The sequence below is a fragment of the Oryzias latipes genome, chromosome 18 (assembly GCF_053564925.1).
Source record: "Oryzias latipes strain Hd-rR chromosome 18, Olatipes_Hd-rR_3.1".
In the NCBI taxonomy this organism is placed as follows: Eukaryota; Metazoa; Chordata; class Actinopteri; order Beloniformes; family Adrianichthyidae; genus Oryzias; species Oryzias latipes.
In genome coordinates, this window is record NC_136254.1 from 18152489 (window position 1) to 18158356 (window position 5868).

The window sequence follows — 5868 nt, forward strand, 5'->3', positions numbered from 1 at the left end:
CACTCTTGTCTACAACCCAAAAACCTGCGGTGCCTGTACGGGTGATGGGACCAAGATTCTAATTCGTCTTCAGGTGTGAATGAGTATGTAGTTGTGTGGGCCTGTGATGGACTGGTGACCTGTCCAGGGTGTATCCCCCCCGCCTTTGCCCAACTCTATCTGGAACAGGCAGCCGCCCCATGACCCTTGGAACATTCCATTTTTTTTATTGAATCCCAACTTTCCAGCTCCTCTCTTCAGGGATTGCCCCACCACACCACAATACACTGATGTGATTCAGCCCCTCCTGACCCAACCCTCTGCATTGGAAAATACCGGTTGGTGCCCCCACGTGGTTAGAAATGATCTTCCAGCACCTGCTGGCTTAAGGCAGCCTCCCACCTTAATGCTCAGCCACAGACGTCGGATGAGACGAGGCACGTCAGCTATACTATGTGGACAGACAGGGCAATAAAAAAATAATTACAGTGGATGCTGACAGGTGTGGGCGGGGCCTCTTTTCTAGTGTTTTGTCCTGACCTACCACTGACTTTGGAAAGGCTCCACACTGTCACTTTTGCAGAGATTTATTGGGCAAATGTATGACTCCAATTCAGAGGAACTGGTATTACCTTCTGGAAAAACGTGACAAGCTGAACTTCAGCCCTAAAGGCATTTCGTTTTTACAACAGAAAAACAAATTCCCACGTGCACACGCACCAAAAAATATCCGTAATGATTTTTTCCCCCCTTATCTATCAAAGCGATGATTGTAATCGCACTGTTGGCGTCCCAGTGGGACAAGAACAGAAAGCCTTGTCACAGAGGGACGAGCCAAGAAGTGATTGGGGGGGGGGGGGGGGGGGGTTTCTTCTTCATGCATGAGGAGAAACAGATTAACTTGGGAGAGAATTCCATGATGGACAAATCCAAACCAAACTAAAAGAAGGGGACTTTCTCTCTACATGTGTCGAATCTCTCGGCTTAAAGGTCACTCTTTTTCCTGCTGTGTTGCGCTTCCAAATGAAAGAGGCACTTTCAAACTGTTACTCCGTGTCCTAACAGGGAATTATGGCATGAAGATGGACTGTTTCAAGAAAAAAATAGAAAAGGCGTCACTGTATTCTTGCCTTTGCATCAAAGATCTGCGAGAGAAAAACGGGATTGTGTTTTTCTTTGTTTTTTTCTTTGATTGTGTGTCAGACATTCCTATCTGAGTAGAACAACACAATAGAATACGTTGGAATGAATTCAGTTGAGATAGAAAAAGAGGCCTGGTTGGATGTCACTCACAGACAATCCTTTCAAAGAAAATCAGCGCAGACGAGCTGAAAAGACGTGTCGAGGCTTGCCCTGTTTGTTCAGAAAATATGACAGCAGACCAGACAACCAGCAGATTTTTTTAACTCTAAAACACCCAAAAAAGGGGGCAGCTCTGGTCCAGAGGTAGAGCGGTCAACCTCTGATCGGAGGTCTGCTTGTCCATGTGTTGACGTGTCCAAAGGCAAACCCATCATTGCTCCTGGTGGTTACAAGTTGGCACCATGTGCTACGCTGGATCCACCGTCATTGTGTGTAAGTGTCTGTTTGTGTGTGTGGGGGGGAGGGGGGGGGGTGACTTTACGGAGCCCTTGACCTGACTTGGGGGGGGGGCTAATTAGTCCCCACGAAATAATTGTGACGTCTTACACAGCCCGTATTTTCAACCAGAAATAGACTTAAGTGCTTCTGGTTACATCTTTATTGTAAATAAGATAATTGGTTTGAAGCAATAATCAAATATATTTGGATGTTTCCATTGACTATAGCGAGGTGATCGCTACGCCGGGCGGCTGGCGGGACGACAGACAGACAGAGAGCCGCTGTCTGCCGCCAGAGCAGTGGAGCAAGTTTGGTTGTCATGCCGATGTAGGTATCAAAACTGTTCGGCCTACAATAAGCGTTCGGGGTCTGCGACTAATGATGATGTCACACTATTTGATTGGCTGTACGTTAGTCCGATGACGTGTACGATAGTGATTGGTCCGGCAAAATTACAATACAACCATAGAAGAAGAAGTTATGAGTTCCGTTGTAAACAAACAAAACTCCGACTTGGAGTGAGATGATCTTCTAAATGAGCTTTCATTTTTGTTATTATTATTATTAAGTGCATGTTCGCTTATAGTTTTTTTAATCCGAGCACCCAGTGCTTTATTATTGGCAGAATGGACCCAAAAGACGGGTTAGCATTAGGTTGATACGTGCTAACAACATGATTTAGCCGTGGATGAATTTACACTGGATTAACATCAGGCTTTCTTTTGTATTGACCCGAGTGGAAACCCATAATTCTTGATTGTTTCCATGGTCGCTCACGCAGAACAGCCGTAATGTCAGACAAATATTATGAAGGAAAAGAACTTTAGGTTTCCAAAGGAAGCGTGAAATGAAAACATGTGCAGCCCGAGCAAATCTCGACGCTGCGTAGTTTGTCCAAGTGTGGTTACCGTAGTATGACATCATCATTAGCGTCAGGCCCCCGAACAGTTATTGCAGGCCGAACAGCTTTGGTACCTACACCGGAATCCGGGCAGGTGGCTGGCCGGCAGACAGCAGCAGCGGTATGGGGAAGCAGCTAGGTCGGACCTCCTAAATTTATTTTCATTGAGACAATAATAAATAGATCCCCTAGTTTGAGTCTTGTTTTTATTTTTCTCCTTTAATGTGGGTCACAGAGACACGGATGGAACTGCGGAAAGTGGCTTTGCGGCAGGACGGAGAGCGTACCAGGATGTGAAAGAACCCAGACATGGAGACGTGATTACCGATGCTTTTGTGAAGCTTTTTAAGATGAATAAATCTGATCTCTAATCACTCTCCGTGTCTTCCATGCATTGTATTGAGATATATACAGACAGAAATGTGAAGGTCTCTGCTGTAAATCCAAGTACTGCTCACATCCGATTTTATGAATGACTTATCTCGTGAATTAATTATTTCGTGGAAACAAAGTAATTATTTTTTTTACCCATGTCAGGTCACGGGCTCTGTGTGATTGAGACTGTAAAATATTTTGGGCCTTAATGAAAGCAGAAAAGTACTCTATGTATACACCAATTCACTTTTTTAAATATATATATTTTTTACCTTTTTGTTTCAACTGAGGTCACTGTTAACTGTTTTTGTGCCATTTTTTTCTTGGAACCAAATTAAACTTTTTACTAAATATTTTCTTATTGATAAATAATGAATAACTATTCATTTATTTTTGCTAAGTAGTTAAATTTTTCAACATGTTGATACCGGGCTAATATTTCTCATTCTTATATTATTATTTTTATTTTTGACCTACTCTCATTATTCTTGCTAGCTAACTAGGCTGATGTCGTAATCTCCTCTAAATCAGTGTTCATTGTGCCAGGATGATTGCAAATATCGGGTTTCTTGGAGTTTTCCTCACAAACAGGCTAGCTCTGGAACTGAACTCGCTCACTGGCTCGTTGGCTGGATAACCTTTTTTTATGGAGTGTCAATAACTACAACAATAACTAACTATTGCATGGATGAGAAATGGTCATACAGGAACAAAATAGAAAAAAAGTGAGAAATGTGGTCTTTAGGTGAAATTTTCACAGATGTATCACGAATGAACCACATTAAAACCACGGAAGAAGTATGAAGAAAATTCTGCAAGGAACACGTAAATCAACGTGGCACATGAAGCGTGCGTGATGTTGCACTGTTTATAGTGATCGGGCATCAATTACATCATTTTGACGTGATAGTTCGCCATAAACGCGAAAGTTTCACATCGGTGGTACATGCGTGAAAAGCCTGTTAGAATTACATAAACATACGTGGAACGGTCGTTGAAAGCCACAAATTTGCAAATGCATCAAGCTAAATTCATGCGCACTTGCGTAAGATTTACGTAATAATTGCGTATAAACTACATACAATACGCATGAACTGACTAAATCTCATCCGACCTAAAGACCAAATTCACGTAAAGACGCGTCGATCGAAACCCTCAATGGACATCTGCGCTCATCGACGAATAAAGAACACAAAAAACACTTGTGAATCACATATACCACGCATTTATTACGAAATTTCAAACGTGGGTAGGTCGGATGTTAACGGCCGTTACATCAGCGAAACTCCTGTCTCGTAGCAACGTGTCACGTGAGTCAGAGAGGAGTAGTGAACCAGGCATGGAGCTCGACATTTTCCTGGTTTATTTGATCCAACTTTTAATCTTGGAGGAGTTGAATCATATGTATCCTGGTTGTATGGCGTTTCATGGCTGCCATAAAGTGAAAGGGCGTAAAGACAACTGAGCGGGCGTATTCAGGAACTGAGTGAGGAACCTTACAACCTAGCAGGCGCAATTCTAACCAGACAACACCGCATTTTAAAACTGCAGGCCTGCAATCCTAACTTGTGTATTTGTGTGTGTGTGTCTGGCAGGTCAGTGTGTGGTGTGGCTCTTTGACTATCAGTTAAAAATTTCGGCTCTTTGTGTCAAACTTGTTCGCCACCCCTGTTTGTGTTAGAGGCTTTCATAGGAAAAAACGGTGGATGTGATGTGGATTAAAACCTTAACCAACGACCCAAGACCAAGGAAAGAAAGTGCAGTGGGTTCTTTGTGCTGTAAGTTTTTCCCATGTGAAAATCACTGCATTTGTTACCGTTTTAATCCACGTTTTACAGCTGCCATTTCTTTTCTATTAAAGCCCCAAAAAGAAAGTCCCGCCCCGCTGGACTTGACATGCAAATTTCGGCCAATCAGATCAACCAGAAAGGTTTCCGCCCCCAATTGACAAACACACCCCTGAACACCGCCCCCTAAGTGACAAAAACGCCCCCTTAACACTGAGCGTAAATACTGATGGGGGCGCAAAGGGGAAGTGACCGCGCTGGATCACCGCTCAGTTAGGATTGCAGTCGTACAAGTTGTAAAATGTGGCGTCTCTCGGTTAGAATTGCGCCTGCACGGTTGTTAGGTTCCTCACTCAGTTCCTGAATACGCCCGCTCAGTTGTCTTTACGCCCTTTCACTTTATGGCAGCCATGAAACGCCATACAGTTGGAGGGCACGTTGTATTTGCGGCTGAGACATAACAGCTACTGTATACAATCTCTCAAAAAGAAAAAAAACGTCTACAAGCTGAAGCTCTCAGGCATTACATATTAGCTTTAGCTAGTTTTATGGATACGTTTTATATTTTCCCTACAGGTTGTAAAATATAGTGTTACTGCAGTAAATGTGTGGGTTTGTAGAGTTTCCAAAAATGGTTTAGTAAAAATACTCCTTTCGTTTGTTTGTTATTATAGTAAATGTAACTGGGTACAAGTACCTATCCTCTTTTGAGAAAGTAAAAAATATGTATATAATAACTATAAACTAGTATTAAATGTTCATTTGATCATATGACTTCTTTTATTTCAGAAATGAATTTTTAACAATGTTTACCCTGCTTTTATTGTAATTCAGTAAATTTGTATTGAAGTATTTTGTTATTATCATATCCACCTAAGTATAATCATGTTTTTAAGCCTCATACAAGCTTAAAACCACATCTTTAAATGCAAAAATGATTATTTGTGTATTTCTCTTTAATTATGTATGTTTACAAATTACATATATTTAGATACATATATTTAAAACTAACTAGCTGCCTAACTAACAAACTGACTAACTAAATGACTAAAATTAACTAGTCAGCTATCTAACCAACTGACTGACCAATTTAATGATTAAAACTAACTAGCAAGTTAGATAAATGACTGACTGACTAAGCAAACAAACAAATAATTAAACAAACAAACAAACAAATATATTTAAATAAAGAAAAAAGAGGGTTTCTTTCTGTGTCGGAACTAAAGCGGGGCGGTTTCTGTTTCC